Source organism: Dermacentor variabilis, chromosome 2 (genome assembly GCF_050947875.1).
Source record: "Dermacentor variabilis isolate Ectoservices chromosome 2, ASM5094787v1, whole genome shotgun sequence".
In the NCBI taxonomy this organism is placed as follows: domain Eukaryota; kingdom Metazoa; phylum Arthropoda; class Arachnida; order Ixodida; family Ixodidae; genus Dermacentor; species Dermacentor variabilis.
The window spans coordinates 48,563,272-48,587,745 of record NC_134569.1 but is presented as its reverse complement, the minus strand read 5'-3'; the positions used below and the strand labels follow the sequence as shown (position 1 = coordinate 48,587,745).

General features: G+C 47.9%; 1 protein-coding gene across 1 annotated transcript in view; it reads right to left on the bottom strand.

The window, feature by feature from the left end:
• The window catches only part of LOC142571804 (hemicentin-2-like), a 309,978-nt gene that overhangs the window by 241,323 nt on the left and 44,181 nt on the right, over positions 1–24,474 (bottom strand). The gene's annotated exons all lie outside the window — the stretch shown is intronic.

The following is a 24,474-nucleotide window of genomic DNA, read 5'->3' as shown; positions in this document are numbered from 1 at the left end:
ATCATCGGCGTGTTTTCTTTTATTTTTGCCAGAGCTCGCTTGAAATATTAGAGCAATTTTACATGCCGCTATTTTTACGTCGAACGGGAACCGGCGGACTGCCGTTGTCAGCTTGGTATACCACATACACTTTACTTTACATACTTTACTTGTGGTACTTGTGGTACTGGAATTGTGGTACTTTACGTACCACAATTCTTGACATCCGCACTAGAACACGCGCCTACAGAAACGAAAACGAAGAGCTGCTCACGAGAGCTCGCGGCACGTGTTTGTCTTAGTTGTGGAATAAACCACGAATGCGGGGCGCAGCTCTCTGATCTCCGTTCTTGCGTCTTGTCATCATTCACTTTCGTTTTTTATTCCATTCGCCCATTCCGTTAAGATGTATGTGTGCTTCAGACAACATCATGCAAAACGATCTTATGCCCTGATTTATGGCTTTATTGCGCCGAACAGAGACGTGCTCCCTTGCACAACTCTCTAAGTCGACTGAAACATACAGACCGGCCCACCACAGGAAGAAAGTCGCAGAAAAGAAACGAAATAGAGATGACAAATGTTATTCTTAGTATATCGTTTTAATCCTCTAATTCATGTAACCTTCCCTGACTTACGCAACTATCTTATATATATATATATATATATATATATATATATATATATATATATATATATATATATATATATATATATATATATATATATATGTGTGTGTGTGTGTGTGTGTGTGTGTGTGTGTGTGTGTGTGTGTGTGACGAGCTGAAAAAGTGGCCTCTGTGCTTACATTTGATCCTGAGATTATGCCGCATGACTTCGGCAACCCAGGCGAATAAAAAAAAAATCTAGGCGTACTTACTACGTGTTGCTGTGACAAAAAACAAATTAAAACAACACAATCTCGTTTTAGTGGCAACTAAAGATACTTATTTCTCCAGACAAATGAGACAGAGATAAAGAGAGAAGAGATAGAAACAAATGTTGAGCATTAAATATATCTATCAACACGCCTACTGCTTGAATCAGTCAGCATCCAGACAACACCGCATGCGATTAAAAGGACACGGGACAATCAATACCTGATAACTGCCCACGCTCATTGCACCATCTTCCCAGTACATAAGCAGGGACTGTGCATCTTCGTTGTTACTGTGGGCAAGAGGCCCATAGTGTACTCGAGACGTCAACCTTTTTTTTTTTCTGACTTTGGCGAGTGTTTATTTCTGCTTCAGTACGTATCCTCCTGGTCAGACTGCATTTCGTCGAACTCTCATCTACGAATATCTCTAAAACAAAACGGCTTGATAGGATTTCAGCATCTTCATACTACATAGTTGATGTTACTAAAGACGTCGCCAGGCAATCGTCTGGCGACAACTGCAGACACAAACCTTCCCCAGTTCGGTGCGATAGCGGCACATTTTCCCCGCGCAATACCTGAGTGCTCTTTGCAAGTTATGTCAGGCAACTAGAGAGACGCCCTCGCACATGTTGTGGGTGTATCGTGTTATATGCTAAAATGGCAGTAGCTCCGGAGGCTCTTGCGTCGAAGTGGGCCGCCGCTTTGCGCCGCTCCAACCTCAAGACGCAAGAGTGGGCAGTCCGGCAGGTCCGAGAGGCGGCGACGAGACAAGGCCCCGAAGTCCCCTCATGGGAGACTGGAACCCCGGTCGTTAAACCTGGCCAGATTTAAAATAAAGTTGTGTCCGTCCATCCATAGTTCTTGTTGAACAGAAGTGCTGAAAAGTACACACTAATCGGCTTTGCGTCTGTGTGTGTGTGTGTGTGTGTGTGTGTGTGTGTGTGTGTGTGTGTGTGTGTGTGTGTGCGCGTGCGCGCTTTAGAGCGCAGCTCTTAGGCGCCTGTTGCCGCGGCGAGCGGCGACGTCGGCGTCCTCAGCGTAGCCGATCGAACAAGCACAGCAAGAAATGAAAGAGCGAACGTGGTGCGCAGCGGGCGAGAGAGAGAGAGAGAGAAGGAGATTCTTGAATATGGGAAGGAAAGGTTGGGGTAAAGTGCAGCGCAGCCTTTCCTTCCCATATTCAAAAATCTCCTTCTCTCTCTCTCTCTCTCGCCCGCTGCGCACCGCGTTCGCTCTTTCATTTCTTGCTGTGCTTGTTCGATCGGCTACGCTGAGGACGCCGACGTCGCCGCTCGCCGCGGCAACAGGCGCCTAAGAGCTGCACTCTAAAGCGCACACACGCAGCGGGCGATGGAAGACGGCGATAGCGAAGAGAGCGCTCGGAGGAAAGCGGAGGAGGAGAGTATGGCGAAAGCGTGAGAAGAAAAGCGTAGTGAGGAAACGATTGCTACGAGACGGCGCCAGAGTAGTGCGCGTCCTCTGTTCACTGATGACGCCACCGATACTATGTATGGAAACAAAGCACTGCATGAGCGGAGGTCTGTCTGCGGGGGCTGCTGTGAATCGCGCGCACGCGTCACCCACGCGCTGCCTCTCGCCATCTCCCGATAAGCGATGCAGCCGCGCCAAACTTCGCTCCGTCCGCAACGTGCTGCACGAGACAGATTGTCCGCGCCAGCCAATATATGGCGAAATCAAAGCACGTATAGAGCTGCGCACAGATTTCGCATTAGGGAGTGTTTGGATCGGACTGCTGGTACGATCTGTTGGGAACTCGGCGCTGACGCCCGTGGTTGTACCTGGGTCGCAAGCCCCAAGGGTAGCGTTGGCCTGGCGGCCTGGGGTACAACTCGAAGCATCCGAAGGTCCCGGCAAAGCATGAGTCGACTGGTAACAACGAAACAACTTGTTTATTTTAACATCGCAAAGAGTTGGCGGTCAGGTTTGACCGAAGTAGAGAGACGGGAGAGCACTTCACTCAACAGAAGAAATCGGAGCCCCCCCTTTGGCGTCCGGGGGCAGCTGTTTTTATACTCTCGCAGTTGAGGGCAAGAAGGAACCCCTCAAAAGACGAGCACGTGAATGTACAATGGGCTAATGGTGACGCACACTGTCGTGGCGCTGCGCACGATCTCGTAGCACCCTGTCGTGGCGCTGCGCACGATCTCGTAGCACTCTGTCGTGGCGCTGCGCACGATCTCGTAGCACCCTGTCGTGGCGCTGCCGGTCGGACACAATGACTGTAATGAGAGGCTGGTCCCTGCTTTGGCATCGCCTGTTTCGGGCACAATGACTGGAACGAGATCCCTGCTTTGGCATCGCCTGTTTCGGGCCCAATAACTGGAATGAGATCCCTGCTTTGGCATCGCCTGTTTCGGGCACAATGACTGGAACGAGATCCCTGCTTTGGCATCGCCTGTTTCGGGCCCAATAACTGGAATGAGATCCCTGCTTTGGCATCGCCTGTTTCGGGCACAATGACTGGAATGCGAGGAGGATCCCTAGGCGGTCGCATCGCCGCAGACGCGCCTGGAAACACCTGGCGATGAGTGTTGCGGCGACGACGATCGGGCCAAAATGTCTGCCGCCCGCCGCAGTCGCGCCGGCAAAACCACGTGTCGCAGGCGAAACGCAACAGACCGCCCCGCCGGGGGAAGGAGATCCCGATGGACAGGGGACTGCATCCGCTGTCCGGAGGGATGTCGCTCGATGATGCTCATAACCGAAGTCGGGCGTCCCTTGACGTTTCTTGAGCGCAGCGCACAGAGAAGGCCTCGTTCTCTCGTTCAGGTTCGCACGGGACACTGCAAAGTGACTTCGGGAGAGTTCACATTTTTGTTCTCGTTCCCGGCAAGCGTTAGAACTACGCTGAAACTCAACCGCTCAGTCAGCAAGCACGGCACAACCCTCACTAAGCCCTGCCAGGCTCTTTCCCCTTTTTAGACCACTGCCTAGTTCCTTACAGTAGTCTAGCATCACTCAGAACGCGTCCACAAATTGAAAAATTGCACTAGAAAGCATATCATCACTTTGAAACACTAAACAAAAGCAATATGTTAAAAAAAAATCCTGCCTCAGGAAGAAAAACATCAGTAACAAACAATTTTGAGGCTGATTCCTACGTTAGGGGCTTCGACTTAAGCCATCGGCGTTACCGTTGAGACTCCCCTTTTTGTAACGTACCTCAAAGGAATATTGTTGTAAAGCGAGGCTCCAGCGCAGGAGGCGGCCATTTTTGGGAGAGATGGTCTGCAGCCATTGGAGAGGGCAGTGATCCGTCTCAATGATAAACCTCGAGCCGGCTAGATAGCATGACAATTTCTGAACGGCCCACACGAGACATGCACACTCTTTCTCGGTGGCGCTATACGCCTGCTCACGACTGGTCAGCTTACGACTAGCATACAGGACGGGGTGTTCTACTCCTCCATTTTCCCGTTGGCACAGTACAACGCCCATGCCTCGCTCACTAGCATCGCACTGAACAATGAACCCTTTTGTATAGTCTGGCGATCGTAGCACAGGCTGGCTTGTTAGGGCACTCTTTAGGGCGCTAAAAGCTCTTTCCTTGGTCTCGTCCCAGACGACTGTTTGAGGCTCTGTCTTTCTTAGAGCATCCGTCAGGGGAGCCGCGATATCAGAGTACCTAGGGATGTACCTCTGATAGTAGCCGGCGACACCTAAGAACGACCGAATATCGGTCTTTGTGCGCGGTTGCGGAAAGTCTCGCACAGCGGCCACTTTTATTTCAGAGGGGCGGCGACGACCCTGACCAATCACGTGACCGAGGTAGACAACCTCGGCCTGTGCTATCTGGCACTTAGGAGCCTTGACTGTCAAGCCCGCTTCGCGCAGGCGGGTTAGCACTGCCCGCAAGTGTGTCATATGCTCCGACCAGGATGCGGAGAATATCGCTACGTCGTCTAGATACGGTAAAGCGAATTCTTGCTGTCCCCGCAACACTTTATCCATGAGGCTTGAAAAACAGTATGGCGCGTTCTTCAAACCAAAACTCAACACTTTAGGACGGAATGTTCCCATTGGTGAAATGAACGCCGCATACCTACTAGCCTCTTCTGTAAGTGGAACCTGCCAATAACCCCTGACAAGATCTAGGGTGGAAATAAACTGAGCGCTACTAACTTTCTCAAGGCGCTCCTCGATGTTAGGGATCGGATAAATTTGATCCTTAGTGATGGAATTAAGCCTGCGGTAGTCGACGCAAGGACGAGGTTCCTTGCCCGGTACCTCAACTAAAATCAAAGGGGAGGTATAATCACTCTCACCTGCCTCAATAACACCGAGCTGTAGCATTTTCTTTACCTCAGCCTCCATAATATCGCTCTGGCGGGGTGACACCCGATACGCCTTGGATCGTACTGGCTCTGTGGAGGTAAGTTCTATATCATGAGTAAGTACAGAAGTCCTACCAGGCCTCTCAGAGAACAGACCTTGAAACTCTTGTAATAGCTGGTGTAGTTCGGTTTTCTGCTCAGGCGACAGCGGTGCTTTACTGATAAGGTCACTAATGACTTGACCGGTGTCTTCCCTGTTCGTCACTGAGCCTAGTCCCGGAAGCTCGACCGGAAGCTCTTCAGGAACGTTTACCATCATGCACACCACTGCTTCCCTTTGTCTATAAGGTTTGAGCAGATTACAGTGGTAAACTTGCTGTGCTTTCCGCTTTCCTGGCAGACTTACCACGTAGTTAACGTCCGACAGTTTCTGAACAATTCGTGCTGGGCCCTCCCACTGCACGTCTAGTTTGTTGTTTAGCGATGTGCGCAATATCATGACCTCATCGCCAACCTCAAAACGACGGGCCCTGGCTGTCCGATCATAATAAACCTTGGCCCTCTGGTGGGCCTTTGCCATTGCTTCACCTGACAACTCCTGTGCCCTTCTTAAGCGTTCGAGGAGCTTAAGTACGTACTCCACCACGACTGGGTCGTCGCCCCTACCTTCCCATGATTCTCGAAGCATGCGAAGCGGAGATCGAAGCGAGCGACCGTACACCAGTTCAGCTGGCGAAAACCCCGTAGCCGCATGCGGCGCGGTCCTTAAAGCAAACATCACCCCAGGCAGACACAGCTCCCAGTCAGTTCGATGTTCAAAACACAACGCTCTCAACACGCGCTTCATGACGGAGTGGAGCTTCTCAACGGAATTCGACTGTGGGTGGTACACTGAGCTGTGTAACAGCTTTACCCCACACCTTTCGAGAAAAGTTGTCGTCAAAGCGCTAGTAAACACTGTGCCCTGATCTGATTGAATTTCTGCAGGAAAACCAACTCGCGCAAATATGGACAGTAGTGCATTAACTATCTCAACTGAGCTGAGTTCTTTAAGCGGCACTGCTTCAGGGAACTTTGTCGCTGGGCAGATCACAGTCAAAATGTGTCTGTACCCCGTGGCTGTTACCGGCAGAGGTCCCACAGTATCAATAACGAGCCGTCTAAAAGGCTCCGTAATGATAGGTACCAGTTTCAACGGCGCCCTCGATTTGTCCCCTGGTTTGCCCACCCGCTGACAAGTGTCACATGTCCTCACGAAATGGTCTGCGTCCCGAAAACACCCTGGCCAATAGTACTCTTGCAAGAGACGGTCCTTAGTTTTCTTAACTCCTAGGTGTCCGGACCACGAACCCCCATGTGACAAGCGCAACAGATCCTGACGATAGCATTGAGGCACGACCAGCTGATCGAACTCCACTCCTCTGCGGTCTAGATACTTCCGGTACAGGACTCCACCCCTTTCCACAAAACGCGCAGTTTTCCTGGCGATACCTTCTTTGACATTGCAGCGCACGTTTTCCAGGCTGCCATCCTTTTTTTGCTCGGCTATCAAAGCCGACCGGCTGACTCTTAGCAACCTATCAAGTCCGGCTGACGTAGGCGCGATGAGCAAATCTGTAGATAGCTCTTCTAACTTTCCCGTGTCGGGCGGTTCCTCTCCAGTATCTGGCGCCTTTAACGTTACAGACTCAAGTTTATTCAGTTCGGGCGTGCTCGGAATATCAGCTTGCTGCGCCTCTGACCCTTTTTCGTTGTTTGATAACGTCGGCCCCGCAACTACCGCCTTTGCAGCGAGCTCCCGAACCTTCGATCTGGTTAAGGCCTGAACACTAGCTTCACCAAACAAAAGCCCCTTCTCGCGCAGGAGGTGATCGGACCTGTTTGAAAATAGGTACGGGTACTGGGGTGGCAGCATAGATGACACTGCGGCCTCTGTCTCAAGCGCTCCGAAAGGTCCCTCAATAAGCACTTTTGCTACCGGCAGACACACGCTATGAGCTTCCACGGCTTGCTTGATCCATGCGCACTCGCCCGTGAACATATGGGGTTCTACATAAGACGGGTGAACTACATCCATCGTAGCTGCGGAATCGCGAAGCACTCGGCACTCTTTCCCGTTCACGAGGAGGTCTCGCATGTAAGGCTCGAGAAGCTTCATGTTCTCGTCAGTGCTGCCTATTGAAAAAAACACAACTTTTGGTGTTGTTTCCGGACACTGCGCCGAAAAGTGACCCGGCTTCTGGCACGTATAACACAAGCGCGCTCGCCTCATCTCGAACCGCTTTCTGCGTTTGGCTGCCGCCGTCTCTTTACGTTTGGTCGGACTGCTTTCGCTCGCATCCGCACTACGCGTGTCCCCCTTTAATCTCATGGGTGTGAACTTTGGCCTCTCAAACTTCGAGCCAAATTCACCCTTTTGACCGTCCTTAGCTCCGCGAGCTCGACGCGTCACAAACTCCTCGGCTAGCTCAGCGGCTCTAGCCACCGTACAAACGTCTGGCCTATCCAAGACCCAGTATCGCACGTTCTCCGGTAACCGACTATAAAACTGTTCTAGCCCGAAACACTGCAGAACTTTATCGTGGTCACCAAACGCTTTCTCTTCTTTGAGCCACTCCTGCATGTTCGACATAAGCCTATACGCAAACTCTGTATATGACTCACTTCTGCCTTTCTCATTTTCCCGAAACTTCCGACGGAACGCCTCCGCAGACAGCCGGTACTTTTTTAGCAGACTCGATTTTACTTTGTCGAAATCCTCAGCCTCCTCTCTATCCAAGCGAGCGACTACGTCGGCCGCCTCGCCGGGTAACAAAGTGAGCAAGCGCTGTGGCCACGTTTCCCGAGAGAACCCCTGCTTCTCGCACGTTCGCTCAAAGTTAACCAGGAACAAACCAATGTCCTCTCCAAGCTTAAACGGCCGCATCAGGTCCGTCATTTTGAACAATACGCGTTCTCCTGCACCGTGTGCCTGACTTCCATTACGAGCGCGTTCCATCTCTACCTCGAGACGCTTCATTTCCAAAGCGTGTTCGCGCTCTTCTTTTTTCTCTTGTTGCTCTCGCTTTTTCTGTTCTTTACGTTCACGCTCTTCTTTTTCTGTCTCCCTCTCTTCAATAGTCTCAAGGCATTCCGACAGCTCGTCATCCTCAGCCTCTAACTCAAGAATAGCCTTTAGCAGTTCAGGTTTTCTTAGTTTGTCTGAGACATCCAGACCCAACTCTCTTGCAAGCTCCAACAATTTCGGTTTGCGCAACGACTTCAAATCCATGGCTGCTCTGAATGCTGCTTTCTCTACTGCTTACTATTGTCTTGCCGCAAACTAACCCGGCAGCAACGACAACCACAATTACCAGCTCTGTTTCTGACACTAACAAAAGCCTGGCAAAGCTCAGAAGAAGAAAGTCCCGCACTCACCAAACCTCGCAGGCAGGAATTCCGCGCAGTCGTTCCGCTGCAGGCAACCAGTCGTCACACAGGGCTCGTTGCACTGCTCCCGGATCGTCGTTGAGCTGCTCAGCATACTGTCAACTGCATCTCTTTGCTGCTGGCCTCCGTTGTCGCGATCTCGCCGCTGGCAGACCGTTGTTTGAAGTCGTAGGCGATCCCACCGCTGCCACCAGATGTTTGGATCGGACTGCTGGTACGATCTGTTGGGAACTCGGCGCTGACGCCCGTGGTTGTACCTGGGTCGCAAGCCCCAAGGGTAGCGTTGGCCTGGCGGCCTGGGGTACAACTCGAAGCATCCGAAGGTCCCGGCAAAGCATGAGTCGACTGGTAACAACGAAACAACTTGTTTATTTTAACATCGCAAAGAGTTGGCGGTCAGGTTTGACCGAAGTAGAGAGACGGGAGAGCACTTCACTCAACAGAAGAAATCGGAGCCCCCCCTTTGGCGTCCGGGGGCAGCTGTTTTTATACTCTCGCAGTTGAGGGCAAGAAGGAACCCCTCAAAAGACGAGCACGTGAATGTACAATGGGCTAATGGTGACGCACACTGTCGTGGCGCTGCGCACGATCTCGTAGCACCCTGTCGTGGCGCTGCGCACGATCTCGTAGCACTCTGTCGTGGCGCTGCGCACGATCTCGTAGCACCCTGTCGTGGCGCTGCCGGTCGGACACAATGACTGTAATGAGAGGCTGGTCCCTGCTTTGGCATCGCCTGTTTCGGGCACAATGACTGGAACGAGATCCCTGCTTTGGCATCGCCTGTTTCGGGCCCAATAACTGGAATGAGATCCCTGCTTTGGCATCGCCTGTTTCGGGCACAATGACTGGAACGAGATCCCTGCTTTGGCATCGCCTGTTTCGGGCCCAATAACTGGAATGAGATCCCTGCTTTGGCATCGCCTGTTTCGGGCACAATGACTGGAATGCGAGGAGGATCCCTAGGCGGTCGCATCGCCGCAGACGCGCCTGGAAACACCTGGCGATGAGTGTTGCGGCGACGACGATCGGGCCAAAATGTCTGCCGCCCGCCGCAGTCGCGCCGGCAAAACCACGTGTCGCAGGCGAAACGCAACAGGAGTATCATAATCGTTGGTGATTTTTTTATTTATATTGTTTTACTTAGGAAGAACCCACTAGCGCTTAGCATTGGCACGAACCACATCACGTACATAGAGAGCGTACTACTGCGTCATTCGTTCTTCGAATGCCTCCTATGTTCTTTATTTAAGGCAGAAAACTGGGCTAGTTGGTGGCTATTCGAATAAGGGGACATTGCACTAGCGCGTAACAAAGGACACGGAAAGGAACGTGAAAAGAGTGCAGGAGTGCAGGACAAACGGAGTGCAGGACAAACGGAGTGGAGGACAAATGTGGTTTACAGGATTCCGCTGTCATGCGGAAGTTGCTACGTCGGCCAAACTGGCCGGTGTATCAACGTTCGTCTAATGGAGCACAAGCTGCTTGTCGAGGCACCTGCGGGATCTAGGCACTTGGCGGCACACTGTAGGCGCTGTGAGAATGCATGCATGCCACTCTTTGATAAGACTCAAGGGATTACTTCTAGCACAGTTCACAGAGAACGTGAAATACTCGAGGCCTTCCTTATTCATTGAGAAAAACAGGCCTGCGTCAGCAAACCTAACTTATCTTTGACGGCAAAAGAAATTAAATTCTTGCACAATAGGGTGCCATTGCGCATGCGCTTTAGGGATTGAACATGTAGCACGCGTATTTTTGCGTCCTCCTGAGAATAAAGTTAGTTGTTGTCCAGCGTTCGGTGCGTCTTTTTTTGATGTTCCTGTCCGTGTCCTTTCTTTATGCGCTAGTGCCATGTCCTCCTATGTTCTTAACAGGTTTGGCGCTGTTCTGGCCGCAGCGAACGCGATGCGGCAGCACTCAACGGTTTATGACGTTACGCTATCGCTATTCGCACTGAGAAAGAAGGCGGAAGTGGTTTTCTTTGCATACCGCACGACGTCGATAACAGATGCGGAGAACGCCCCCTCTCTTTCAGCGCTTCTACCATGCCGCGCTGAATTGTTCTTACGATAGGTCTTTTCGGAGTACGTCAAAGCCACGGTGCCTCTATTTATGTTCACTTCCGCGCTTTCAGATAGCGCTACCGCTGACAATTTTTTTTCCTTTTTACTCCCGCTTTTCCTTTCTTTTTATTTTTCTTTCTTTTTTATTTAGAAGCGAAGCCTTTTTGAGGGGTTCTAACCGTGCGGTCGGTGTTCAGGAGAACCGTTTTTCGCCGAACAAAAGTGAACTTTGTCTGCACTGCGGAGGTATTAAAGATTGATACTTAGAGTCCTCGACGAAACTTCCACTTTCTTCAGTAGCGAGTGTAATGGGTATGGCGCTCAGCCGTGTTCGCAGCGGTCCACCAAACGCAAGGGACAAACCAAGCAAGCAAGCAAGCGCAATTCATTGCAAGGCGCTTTTCCGTACGTGGTGCGGGTTTGGATTGTGAACTGCAGCAGCATAACCTGGTAGAAGGTTTGCACAATTAATAGTTCCGCGTCACTGCTTTCCAGGGAGTGATGAAGTTACGCGGGTAGAGAAATGCTAATTCTTGTAAGCGAACCTAGTGCGCAGAGGACGCCGGCAAATGTTAGTTCATTTTGCGGAGTCAGTTTTCGCGTTTCGCTTTTCGATTCTATCTTAGGGCCGCACTCTGTCGTGTGACCTTAAATATTCTGAGAAATGTGCTTTATTGAAAACACAATCAACCGTATTTGCTTGCCCCCCCTCCCCCTTCTATCTAGTCTAATACACCTCTTCCTGTGATCTTTTTCTTGCGATCTTTCACCAGTCTAAACAAAACAGCTTATTCTCATATTTATTTATTTATTTATTGCTTGAATTTCGATGAACTGCATCGTAAAAAAATTGCACTGATATAATGGATTCGTTTGCGCTCAGATTACTTAGTTCGTTGCTTCTGTATGCAGTGTCCCTTGTGTATTTAGGGCAACTAATCGCTAAGCATTGCCCTTGAAGTGATTTGAAATCGAGCGGCTCGCTTTATTTTAGCGAACGATTCATATAATTCCACTGCGTCATCTCTAAATGCGTCGCTGAATTTATCAGTCTTTAATTAAGCAGCAAATGATAGGTGTGCAGCATTTGCCTATCGCACAAGGTCTATCTCAACCAGGCGTTGAAGGAGCTACTGATTACACCACTTTGTTACATTTCATCCCGATAGTAACACCTACCGCGAATATTTTTTACCGCGTACATCTGTTGACCGCAGCAAATTCATTTCTTTTCCATCGCATCCTCATTCAAGACCGTAATTTAAAACGCTATCATTCAACACTTCTATTTTTCTCAACATTGTCGTGTTTTCTTTTTTTTTCGGCGCTTAATTAAACGAGGCTAAATATCCCGTGTCGCGTGGGTCTCAGAAAAGCGAGTGTTAATTGCATGGATGTCGGGGCTTTACGTTCGCGCAGCTCCCACAGGTAATGAGCGCCAGTTTTCCAGTTCGCAAATGTCCCAGCTCACGAACAACTGCGAGTCCAGAATCGCTGCGCTGGGCGTCGCTGCTGTACGAACGCCACACCCCAGGCACCTCGAGGTGTTGCCACATCTCACTCGAACAATAGCGACACCGCAGATCGCGAGTTCGTCGCCGTACTCTTTCTCACATTGATTACTACAGCAATAAATGTGGAGGCTGGTGTCAGGAACAGCGTCGTTAACTCGTTTTTACGGCGACACCCGCTGCGGGGTATTGGTTTACTTGGCTGCATGCGAAGTCGTTGTTGTCACCGTTGCGCAGGACGTGCTTAGCGCACAGTCGCGATAAATTTGAAGGTGATTGCTCGAGCGGCGACCGAAACTAGGAGCAGAGCCACGTTACGTCATCACCGTCAGTCGATAGGGAAACAACATGTAGCTTCCCTCTCTCTCTTTTGCTGTTCCCTGAGCAACTTGCAGCTTTTGGTTGTTTTTTTTTATGCCCCAAGAAACAGGCATCGGTACACCGCAAGTGTGTTGTTTTGCACAGAGGCGTCATTGTTAGCCACGGTATGCGTGAGGCAGCGACGCACACACATAATTGCCATGAAAGGGAAACAAACACAAAAATGCGGTGAGTTAGTCATGGGGGTGACGGGTGCAGCCTGGAAGAGCATAAAAGGGTAAGAAGGCAGCGCAATTTTTTTTTTTTATCTTCGCAGTTCCGAAATCGGCCGCTATGCTGCTTGGTGTCCCGCCGGTCAATGCTCTCGCGATCACCTTCAAATTGATCGCGACTGTACCTGAGAGGCAGTTGTCTGAATGAGACACAATATTTAGTTTGTATGTTCCCTTCGGTGGTAGGTTTTGTGTATGCAGTGTGTCTGCTTCATGCACAGCACCTATGGCGTTGTCTGTCATCACTCCCACCTGGGTATAGCATACTAGAGACCGTGCCGCAGTGTACTTGAGTGCAGTCATAGAAAAGCGCATCTCCTTCCTCGTCGCTTTCAAGACGAAATAACGACAACTGATAAAAGCACTGTATCATGGATTGTGTATCGCGAACAGCTTCATCATCGATTGTGTTGTTGCACGTTTTGTCGGCCTCAATAAACTTGCATATCTCACTTTTCCTCGAGACTCAACTTACGCAGTTGACATCTGCGTAAAGCGAAGCATTCTTGGTGTGAGGGGCTCAGGAACCACGTGTGTGTACGCGTGTACGTGTGTGTGTGTATGTGTATATACAAACTGTGGTCATCGAGGTATAAATAGAAGTATTAAAAAGCAGTATTCTTTGCAAAGAAATTATTTTGTTTGCAGTGCATAGTAGGCAGGCTTAATATTATGTACACGTATTTACGTGCAGTCTGTCATATATACCTATATAATTTCTTTTAAATTTCAGTGATGTCCTCAGTGTCTTGTTGCACTCGTGGTTTTTGTTATGCGTCAGTTTCTTCTAGCGCAACTGCTGATCGAAACGCGCCAAGCGTCTCAATGCGCCGGCTTGCCTGCTAGGAAGGCGTGTTCTATACCACTTGCAGACGCATGAGTCCGTGGCGTAATGATTTCAATACCAGGCTTGGTGCTCCGGAGGTTCCGTGTTTGCATTCTGTTGCCGGTCAATTTTAACGCGAAAGCGTTAAGGGCTCCGTGTCGCAGAAAATCCTGTGTCGGCGTCCGGCATCCGACGTCGTATCCGTAAAAATATTTTTCGAACCACCCGTACCCAGGCCCTCCATGAGGCCCAAGGAAGTTACTGAACTAATTGTATTTCTCATGCTAACATACGTAGAAAAATCATAAAGTACGACTTACACACCACCTACAGGCATGATAGCTCTTGGATTGTAATTTGAATATACGAGAAAACATAATTCTGTTATGTGAAAACTCAAACAATCTCATTTTCCAGCGTTTCTACCACTCATAGACTGGCGACGGCGTCCGCCATTTGCGCGCGCCGGCGCGTGAATATCTCGGAGTCCACGGAGCTACACACCCGCTTCCTTGAAACACTTCCAGATGACGGTCGCCTCCGCCGCATCGTGGCCCACGCAAGAGGCCGCGTTTCTACCGGAAAGCCCGCCTTCGTACATAGCGTTCGCCGCGAGCGTTTTCCCGGTAAACATTACGGTTACATACGCTGCAGTTGCCGGGAAGCGTGAGAAGCAGTAGAGGATCTTTGAATGCTATCGCGTTCCACTCTTGAAAGCAAAGCTTAAGCGTCCTCCAAATTTTCATCCCAGTTTATTTAATTGGTTATCACGCCGTATTTCGTTGTAAACGATGAGTTTGCAAAGTCACAAAGCCGTTTGAAACTAAAAGGGCGAGTGTAGGCAAATTTATGTACTAACCACCATCGATGTGTTGAGGCAACAACCACAACCATCACTCCCATCCTGGCGGAATCGCCCTGCTGGCAGAATGGGGGAAAGAAAAAGTTGGGAGACAGCATTACGTCACGCAGTCAGCCTTGAAAAACGAACACTCCGTGACGCCAGGCCCTTTGCTCAGTGCACTGCTCAGTGTCGGCCTAACACGTGACCTCTCGCGTCGAGTTCACGGAGCAAGAGCCGAGATTTGGCGAGAGTATTGGTACCAGGTATTTGGTTCCTTACTATATAGGTAGTTAATGGGTGCTCGGCCGGTAGCTGCTCGGCTGCTCTGCCTCTATCTCTGGTCACATCTCTGTACGTTGAATGGGCGTGTGTTTAGACGACATTCTTGGCTTCAGTCGCGTTGTGCGATTCTCCCTCCTATATTTTTCCTTCCTCCATGGCTTGTAGCTCCTCTAATAACGCCACAGTTCCCTTTAGTAACTACTGTATGAAATTCTAGGCTTGAAGCGGTGAACTCGCAAAGTAATTCGTCGCTGCACCGTTCTTAGATGACGCGCCTATCCCGTTAAACGCGTTCGTCGTTAGAGGCGAGATACGTAAGAAAAAAAGTGCCTCGAACTCGGAAGAAACCCTTGCTTTAATAAAGCCCTTTATTTTAACAAGTTGCGTGCCAAAACCACGATTTCATAATGAGACACGCCGTAGAGGTTGACTCCGGATTGTATTTTTACCACCAGGGGATCTTTAGCGTGCCCCAATTGCATGGGACACGAGCGTTCTTGCAAATTCGCCCCCATCGAAATGCGGCCGACGCGGCCGGGATTTGACCCCGCGACCTCGTGAGACCTCTGGCGAGCACGCTACAACCACAGCGCGTCCCAGCGATGCCTTAACGCCGTGATCTGTGTCACGCTGCACCTGTTTTCCGCGATCGGTTGCTGACGTGGCCATCGGAGACGGCCAGATATAGCCTGACATATCCACGACGTCCAGCGCACGCGACGTGACGGTCCCTTTCGGAGCACAACTCGATGCCTCGGTGCGTTTGCGTCTGTCGCAAGACGCATGCGCGCCGTCCCGCTGATGGCGGCGTTGCGTGACTCGAAGTCCTCCAAGAGCATTGTCTCGACTCGTCGCTGCACGGCCTGCATGGCGGCGGCGAATGTCCCCACGAGCGTCGGCGGATGATCTGCAGCGAGCAAACGACGCGGGCGACGCAAGCACGAAAAGCAACCCTTTCCACTCCCTGCTGCCGGGCATAGATCAGCGCGTGTCGTAAACAGGTAGTAGAGTATCCTCTGCGATTCATTCTGCGGTGCGTGCATATCTGCATATTTACCTCGTTCTGTCTGGGCATCTGGGTGCGCTTCTTTCTTTCTGTCTTTCTTTCTTTTTCTTTCTGTAGATGTGCGTGTGTGTGTGCGTCTGCTTAATTAGGTGTGTGCGTGTGTGTGTGTGTGTGTGTGTGTGTGTGTGTGTGTGTGTGTGTGTGTGTGTGTGTGTGTGTGTGTGTGTGTGTGTGTGTGTGTGTGTGTGTGTGTGTGTGTGTGTGTGTGTGTGTGTGTGTGTGTGTGTGTTTGTGTGTGTGTGTGTGAATGGGTCGGTGGGCGCACACCTAATTAAAACGAGCGCACGCACACGTCTACGTTGTATGTGTGACTGTGCGAGTGGGCGAGCATGCGTATATGTTCCCGTGCGTGCGTGCGTGCGTGCGTGCGTGCGTGCGTGCGTGCGTGCGTGCGTGCGTGCGTGCGTGCGTGCGTGCGCGCGCGCGCGCGTGCTTCGCGTTTACTCGTCTCTGATTGCTGTTTGCGCTGCAGGTCAAGATTATTATGCCTCAGGTAGAAGAAAACAGTACGGAGAGCGTCTAGCATTGATGATGCACCAGCACGTGTGTATAGCATGTGTGCCAGACGATAATGCAATGCGCATACCGACAAGGTGAACAGAGCATGAGTAATGCGAAAGCTTGGCTAACGACCGGCGCTAATTGCACTCCGGAGAAAACCCATTCCTTTTATGCTTCCTTTCCTTCTTCTTCTTGTGACCTTTCTAAAATCTCTCCGTGTCTATATTTTTACATAATTGCTAAGTCATATGCGTCTGTTCACTGTATTATTCCTACTCGTCGTAGCTCGTTGTAGAGTCCATTAAGATTGCTCCCTCGATATATATCTTTGAAGTCCAAATTCATTCTTTATTCACTTAATGTAGCAGTTCTTGCGCATCTCGTTATTGCTATTGGAAGTAATAGCTGACTATATATCAGCCCAGATGTCGGTGCTCACGCGCACGCGTGCACTCTCGTGCGCCTCGCCAGATATAAGGTCACCAACTTAAATTTAAGGGTACCGCGTGCGGCGTGAGTATACGTACAGGCTCACGGCCTTGGAGAAAAAAATACAACGAAGTTCCAAAGGACACAGCCTTGTTCCTGTAATTCTGGTTCAAATCGATACGTCATTTCCTGCACAAGCACGCGCTTTCCAAATAACTATAGTGCAATATCTCTGCAACTGGCAAAGCGGGGCGTACTTGATCACGCATTGTTTTTCTTTCCTCTTTTTTTTGGGGGGGGGGGGGGCGGCAGCTGGGGCTTCGAAGCATGAGTAATGAAACATTTGCGCGCACTTTCGTCGTTTCCTCATTCGTCTTTCTTGGGGGGAAGTGCGAGGGGGAGAGGGGCAATGGGGATCAATATAGCACATTTCTAAGTCTATATATTTTCCCCGTACCGTAAAACGCCTTCTATCAACATGATTACCCCAAGAGCACCCCTGCTCTAACGCGCATTTTTGTATACGTATTTCGAGAAATAAGGGCTCCAAATCTGCAGCGAAGTAGATTGCTGTTCCGGTTAATGTGTTTCGGAACTGTGAAAACAAAATGCAGTGCAACATACTGTTAACTGGAAGAGCAGTTCGTTGCTGGGAACAAGTGTGTTTTTAGAAACCGGTGCTATATACGCGCACAGTTTCTAGCAAAATGTTATTGTCCAATTACTGCAGGCCTGCATGAACTTATCCAGCTCTGAAACGACCCACGCTGCTATGTAGAATCTAAAGGCACATCAAGAAGAAGAAAAGGGAGCTGTGTTAGTAAATTGCGCTTCCACAATACCCATAAGATCCTCTTTTGCCGCGAGAAGAAGCTTGGTAAGCCAGAAAAGATGCAAAAACGAAGGTTCGTGGCGATGCCGCCTTGAACTCTCCCAACAGTTCATCGTGACGTGGTAGATTTTGACCGTGACTGTTTGGCCTTAGTTCATTTTTACGAGTAAATGTTGACTATACTGTATTTTTTTTTGAAAGCCATGAACTGAACTTGGCAGGTTTATAGAACTTTTACTCAGCGATGGCGGCCCAAATGCGCAAAGAAAAAACGAAATGCACCTTGAAATTGGCAACGTCCCACCCGCGTACCGGTGCTAGCGGTTTGAGCGTGTAAAGTTGAGGCCTTCCTTCTGTCATCTAACATTCAACATATTACCTCAAGATCAACAAAAACGCAGTTTGGATAATTTGTCAGTGTAAACTGGTTTAGCGCTTCTCGTTAGTGCTTGACAGGTGGGAGGCGTCCCGCTTTCGCTTCATTTTAGCCTCCCGGAAACGCTGACCATTTACTCCATTTTCCATGCTAGTGCTCGAAACCAGCGCACGCATTCTGAAAAAAAAATGAAAAGAGTATATCCGTTCAGCAGTTGATGCACGAAATCGCCATACCGGTTGTTGCGCATTTGCGTTAAGGCTTTCCGCGTCGTGCAATCGCCGCAGACTTCACAGCTACGTGATGCCGGTTATTAAAAATAAAAAGAAAACATGGTTCGGGTTTTCTTTCGCTATTCCTTGCGCTTTGATCGACACTAGTGCGTGAAGCAATCAGGCAAAAAGAATCTCCGCGTTCACTTGCTACTAGGTTGCACCGCCAAACGCCTGGGAAACCACCAGCCGACGCCTTCGCCGATACAAAAATCATCAAAGCCAAGTGACCACCACCCCCGCCAAATGAGTTAACCGCAAAGCTCGTCTGGAAGCGTCGAATGAAAACGGTATTTCTGAAACTATAGTATAACACGTGTAAAGCGGTGCGCGGTTAAAGCTCCTCGCTCGCATTTTTCTTTCTTTTCTGATTAATCCTATTTTGTGCTTACTGCTGTCAGCGAGCTTTGACGACGGTGCCGTTTCGTTGGCCGCAAACGCTATCGTAACCGCATTAGAGGCCGCCATCCGAATAAAAAGAGCAAGACGGCGTGTAACGCGAGTTTCATGACCAGAAGCCGCAGTTCTCATAACTCAGCCGTGAAACGAATGAAGAAATGGCGATTCGCGTGCGTCTCAAGCTTGTCCTAATACTTACCGCGATTTGTGACGACGTCTTTTTCAACCTTCGTCTAGTAACGTTCACTTTATCGACCTGAATTCTTTTTTTTTTTTTTTGGTTGGTTGGTTGCTTGGTTGTCCAATTTACCGCTGCTTTTTAAGTACATCGCTGATTTTTTTCGTCCTCTCGTTCTTTTCTCTTTCTTACTTTCCTACTTTTTTTATTCTATTTACCTATCTTACTTTCCTGCATCCTTTTTTTATTTATTTCTCGGTTCACCGGCTGCTTACTTAATTACCGAAATTCGAAAGTCGTCGAGGTTCGAGCATCGCGCCAAACGTAAAAGGATGAAGCACCTATCATTTATTTGTACTTTGACATTCCAAGTCTAAAAATTCTACTACGCATGCAAGTAGAAATTGTATGCCAGCAAATAAATTTTAAAAGCATTCTTTTCATTACCACGGATGACATTAGGTTCCGCCCTGAAACAGCGATAGGAAAAACTTGAGAAAAACTCCTAAGTGCGGGCCGGTGACCACGAGGGCAGGACGACGATTATTCGCGCAACGAAAACTCATAACGATTGGGTAACGATGATTACGACGCAATGACGTCACTTAAATTGCACATCTGCGTTTGGATCTTTGTTGGGGGACAAATATAGTTTTCTGACAACTACTACAGTCAGTGAAATATGATGATCATTATGATGAGCATGATGACGACGACAGCTACAGACGGCCGCGAAGGCTGAATGAAACACCTTTAGCAGCTATTACTGTAAAAAAAAAAAACAAGTAAGGTTTTATAAAAAAGAAACATCTGATTATAATTCTTGTGCGCGCCTTAGGATTATTCCTTTCGAATGGCGCCTTTATTAACTACTTCATCCTCATGAGTTGTTGGTATCCGCAATTAGGTCGAATAAGTTTTATGTGTAAATGTGATACTCCTGACATAGCAAGTGCGCTTAGGCGATAGCTACACCTAAATATTATGGGACGTCAGCAGATGGATAGGGATATCATGATTGTGGAATGTGCAAGTACTGTCGTTACTAGGACTTACTCGGGAAGCAGGCGCTTAAGTAGTAACAAAGTTTAACTGAACCTACTGCTAAGCCTAACTGACTAACAACTTAATCTACCACTTTTCTATTCACGAACTCGGGCGTCTTTCGGACAGGCGATACTCACGTCAATGAGGTAATGACTTTAACTTCCCGATGCCCTCTCTCCAAAGCGAAGCCCACGGCACTGCTCGCCAGCGGAAAAACTCTCCATTTCTGTGCCGGATTTTCGCGTTATTATCTCTCCGTCTCAGTTCGTGGAACGAGAATCAATCAATCAATCAATCAATCAATCAATCAATCAATCAATCAATCAATCAATCAATCAATCAATCAATCAATCAATCAATAAATTTTTGTTATTTCACAAAATGATTTACTGATAGAGGTATAGAGAAAAGGTCCTATAGTAAAAACTGAATTGGGACCTCCTTTTCAGAGTTAACATAAAAGTAAGAAAGGCAAGAACAGCATCTGTATCAGCACAGTTACAGAAATGATAAATAATTGCGACAGAGATGTAAGTAAATGAAGATATTAATACACAACAATCTATCGGCAGTAAGTAATATAGTGAAACTCGATAAATATATAGAAGAGGTGGGAAAAGAAAAAGAAAGAAAAAGAATGAAATTAAAACGAATTTGAGCAACATGTTGAAGTAGATAAGAATGGCACGTCAAAAACAAGAAATCTGGCTATACACTGTGTCACATACACATCACACATTTTTTTTAATTCATGGCAAAATCTATGGGCTTTGTGGAGTTTTATGAGAAACGGCAATGCATTCCATGATGATGTGACTGCAAAGCCAACGGTCTGTGTGCCATAATTAGCGCGTACTTTGGGCAGGATGAAGTTATTATGCAGTTCATATCATGGCACTATAGAACGCATAGTTCCACAAACCGCTTCCTCATCCTTTCGATAAATTTGCACAGAAACCCATAAGCGCTGCTTCTGTCCCTGGTGCACAAGAGTCAACACGATTCGAATGTGGCTGTCTCTGGATTGTGTATGCACTTCATATCTTCTCATTTTATCTAATCCTTTTTTTTTTAATTTTGTTTCTAACCCCTCAACACTTTCATCTGTGTAAGGGTAGCCAACCTCCACTATGTCTAGTTAACCTCGCGGTACTTTTCTTGTATATCGTTCGTTTCTCTCTTTAAAGACGACCTGCGACGGGGATCGCTGCGCTGATGACACGAACCATGTCAGGTCATTTGGGGCAGCCCCAGGCTCACCGAGGAGCCCCCCGGCGCCGTGGCCACCATTCAAGTGCCGCGGCCACCCAGCACCCTCGATAAATCGATCATTCTAAACGATAAGCCACCTCCCATTATACGATCCGCTTTAGAACAGCTCGGGCTTCACAGTAACCTTTTTATTTCTCTTTTTATATTCTTTTTTGCAAGGCGGACAACGGGCCAGCTGCGTTCTTGCCTCGCTGGTCACCGGTATCAATGCCCGCAACCTTTAGCCCCTCTTCACCACAACATAATACGCTGGGACAGCGGGAACGTAACACGGACGCCTACGAAGGCCGTTTTTTTTTCTTTTCTTGTCTTTGTCATTACTAGCTGTAAGATATGGCAAGTTTAGCAGCTGAAAGGGCTGTCCTTTTCATATTCTAGCTTAGAAAAACGACAAAACCGAAAGAGAAAAAGGTAATGAAATTAGAAAACACTGTCGAAACAAGTATTTTCACGTCAGCTATACAGGGACCGTACTATGTAGATATTCTTTTCACTTTGTATTCTTTTTTTTTTTTGGCGTCATTGGAAAGCTTGACGCCACGCCTTCGTTATTACCGATATCGGTTACACACTGCGACTGGTGGTGAGAAATATTTAGAATCAAAGAAAATGACCTTTGAGCAATACGGCCCCTGTACGTTAGAGGTCATGCACATGGCTTGTTTCTTTTTTCTTTCCGCGTCAATCTGGCTGCCCGGTAGCAGGTTATTTGCAAGTCATAGACGAGGCTTCAGTCACCAAAAAATAATCAGTTGAATGATTCATAATAGAATCGTTAAGAGGAGATTCCGTTGCTCGAGTGAAGTTACGGTGACGATAAGGTACAAGAACAGCCGCACGCTGCCTCAAGAATGTAGAGGTGCTCGTTTCCTTTGTTTCTTTCTTTGTATTTTTTAAAGTTTGGTAAACGGACGAACCTTTCGTGGACGGCAATACCTCATCATACGACAAATTGACAGAGATAGTGATGTACGAAAATGATTTCTTATTTTAGGAGATTGCTTATTAATCTACACTTCAATGTTGGTAACTATGCATCAAGTGTCTGAAAAAAAAGACATGTCTATATATATATAATGCCCACTGCACATAATTGAAGGGCTCAGACAGCCTACATTATTACGGCTCCAAGAAGCACGGGAAAACAATGCAACGTGCTAATTGTTACTACTGCTTAATAAGAAAGACGTAAACTCTAATCTAGAACGCAAAAGATAGGAGGGAGCAAGAATGTTACTCGTTCCTAGTAATGGAGGCGGCACCGGCTAATTAACAGCGGGAATGTTTCTGTGCAATCTTCAGTTGTGCCAGATAGCTTCATTTACAAACTTACGATCGAAACCTTAAATAAAACAATAAACTGTACTGTTGACGCGCTCCACGACAACGAGTTAGACACGCGAAAAGTCTGTAAAACTAAAATGCTTCTCTGCTTTTCCCTGTCTTAATGTTTAACGCCTCGCTACACCGCACAAGCAGCCAAGCGCGCCGAGCTCGACGCTGAAGGAACGCGCACACTCGGGGTGGGATAAACAAATTACGCGCGGGGAGGGGGAGCGCAGCAGACCCCGTAGAACGTGCCACACGGTGACAACGCGCAGCGGTGGACCGCGACAAGCAACAACGCCGGGTCCCCTCGCTCCTGTTTATCTCGTTGTTGCATTCCTTAAGGTGATAAGCCCCCGACGTCGCTTTTGCATTTATTTATTTATTTATTTATTTATTTATTTATTTATTTATTTATTTATTTAGTTATTTATTTATTAATTTATTTAGTTATTTATTTATTTATTTATTAACTAATATTTCATATTACCGGTTATGACAAACATTTTACCTGGTATATAACAGGTATATAATTGCCCCAACTGACTTCTGCGCATTTACTTGTATACATTACTCGTAGTTGACTTTATGCCATATATATGCTTCTATTGCTGCTTGTCGTATGTGGGGGTGCACACCTCGCTAAGCCTGACTTAATGGTTTTTTGTTTGCGTTTGCGTGTTTGTTTGCGAAGGGAAAAAATTGATTGATTAACTGATTGATTCATTAAGAGATCTTAGCACTGACGTGTAAGTATGAGGAACATATGCGTTTGAATGCCACCGGCAGCAAATTGTCTCTTCGTTCACTTTCTTTATCCTTTTGTTTATTTTTATTTATTACTAAAATAAAAATATAAGGAAGAGTTGTAGACACTCTATAATGGCGATGGCTTCGGTTCTGTCTCCTTTTTACGCGTACTAGTAACAGTAATTATTTTTAAAAACTGGTTCAAGCACACGGAAAGCAAGGACGGATAAAGACACACACGCACAGGCACATACATACGCCACATTGCTGAAAACTAATTAAAGAATTCCTTCTCTCTACATTTCAATTTAAAAAGGGCATTTAGTTTCCTATACGCTTTTCTTGGCTTCGTTGTCTGCTGGCTTTGTGTGGTTGTATGACTAACACACACACAAAAAAAAATTAACCACCTCGGTTTCCATTATTGTTCTCACCACAACGACAAGCAGCACAAAAGGTGGTACAGTGGCAGTGTAATGATAGCATACGTTATTTTCGAGCAAAAAAAAAAAAGATTAAAAAGAACATATATAGCCACACTCGCGAGAAATGTTATCGCGCAGTGATTGACGGACCCTTTATCATATACTACGATTTCGCAGAAAGCAACCCATGTGTATCTACGCTCGAGAGAAAACTACGGACAGAAGAGACAGGAATGAGAGAGAGAGAGAGAGAGAGTGAGAGTCCTTGCTGCGGGAAGCGTAACTCATCCCTTAGCACCACCATCTTGGAACGCATAAGTTGCTTATATCTTAGCTAATACTAAAACCGTTTTAAAACTTCTTGCAGTAGGAATTTGTCTGGACGGTACATTACAAATTCCGGCACAGCCTCGCGAGGAGCACTTTAAGAATGTTATTTGAGTAGGCATCTACGTTTGTTTATATCCGCTTAAAGTTTTCTCTCTATAAATACGAACGTCCGACACCTCCGTACTGCAGTTGTGTAGGTGGCCTCGCGCGGTACGCATAGTTTTAAGTACGGTAATTTGAATTTTCTCGAAATTTGAAGGTTGGTCGATCGTCTATACTGTCCGTGCAAGCGTTACTGGAACACCGTCACCAGCGCATGTCGGCCCCACGTAAGGTGTTTTGTGCTTTTTCGATAAAGAACTGCCCTGTCCGAGCGCCTCTGACTGCGTTGTCCTATTCGTACGCGTTCACACATGCGCCGCGCCTTTGGTCCCTCTCTCTCTCTCTCATCTTTCCATTCCCCTGTGGCCCTTCCCCAGCATGGGGCAGCCAATCAGAGATGTTTCTGGTTAAATAACCCCGCCTTCTCTCTTCCTCTTCTCTTTCTTCCTCTGTCTTCAGACTGC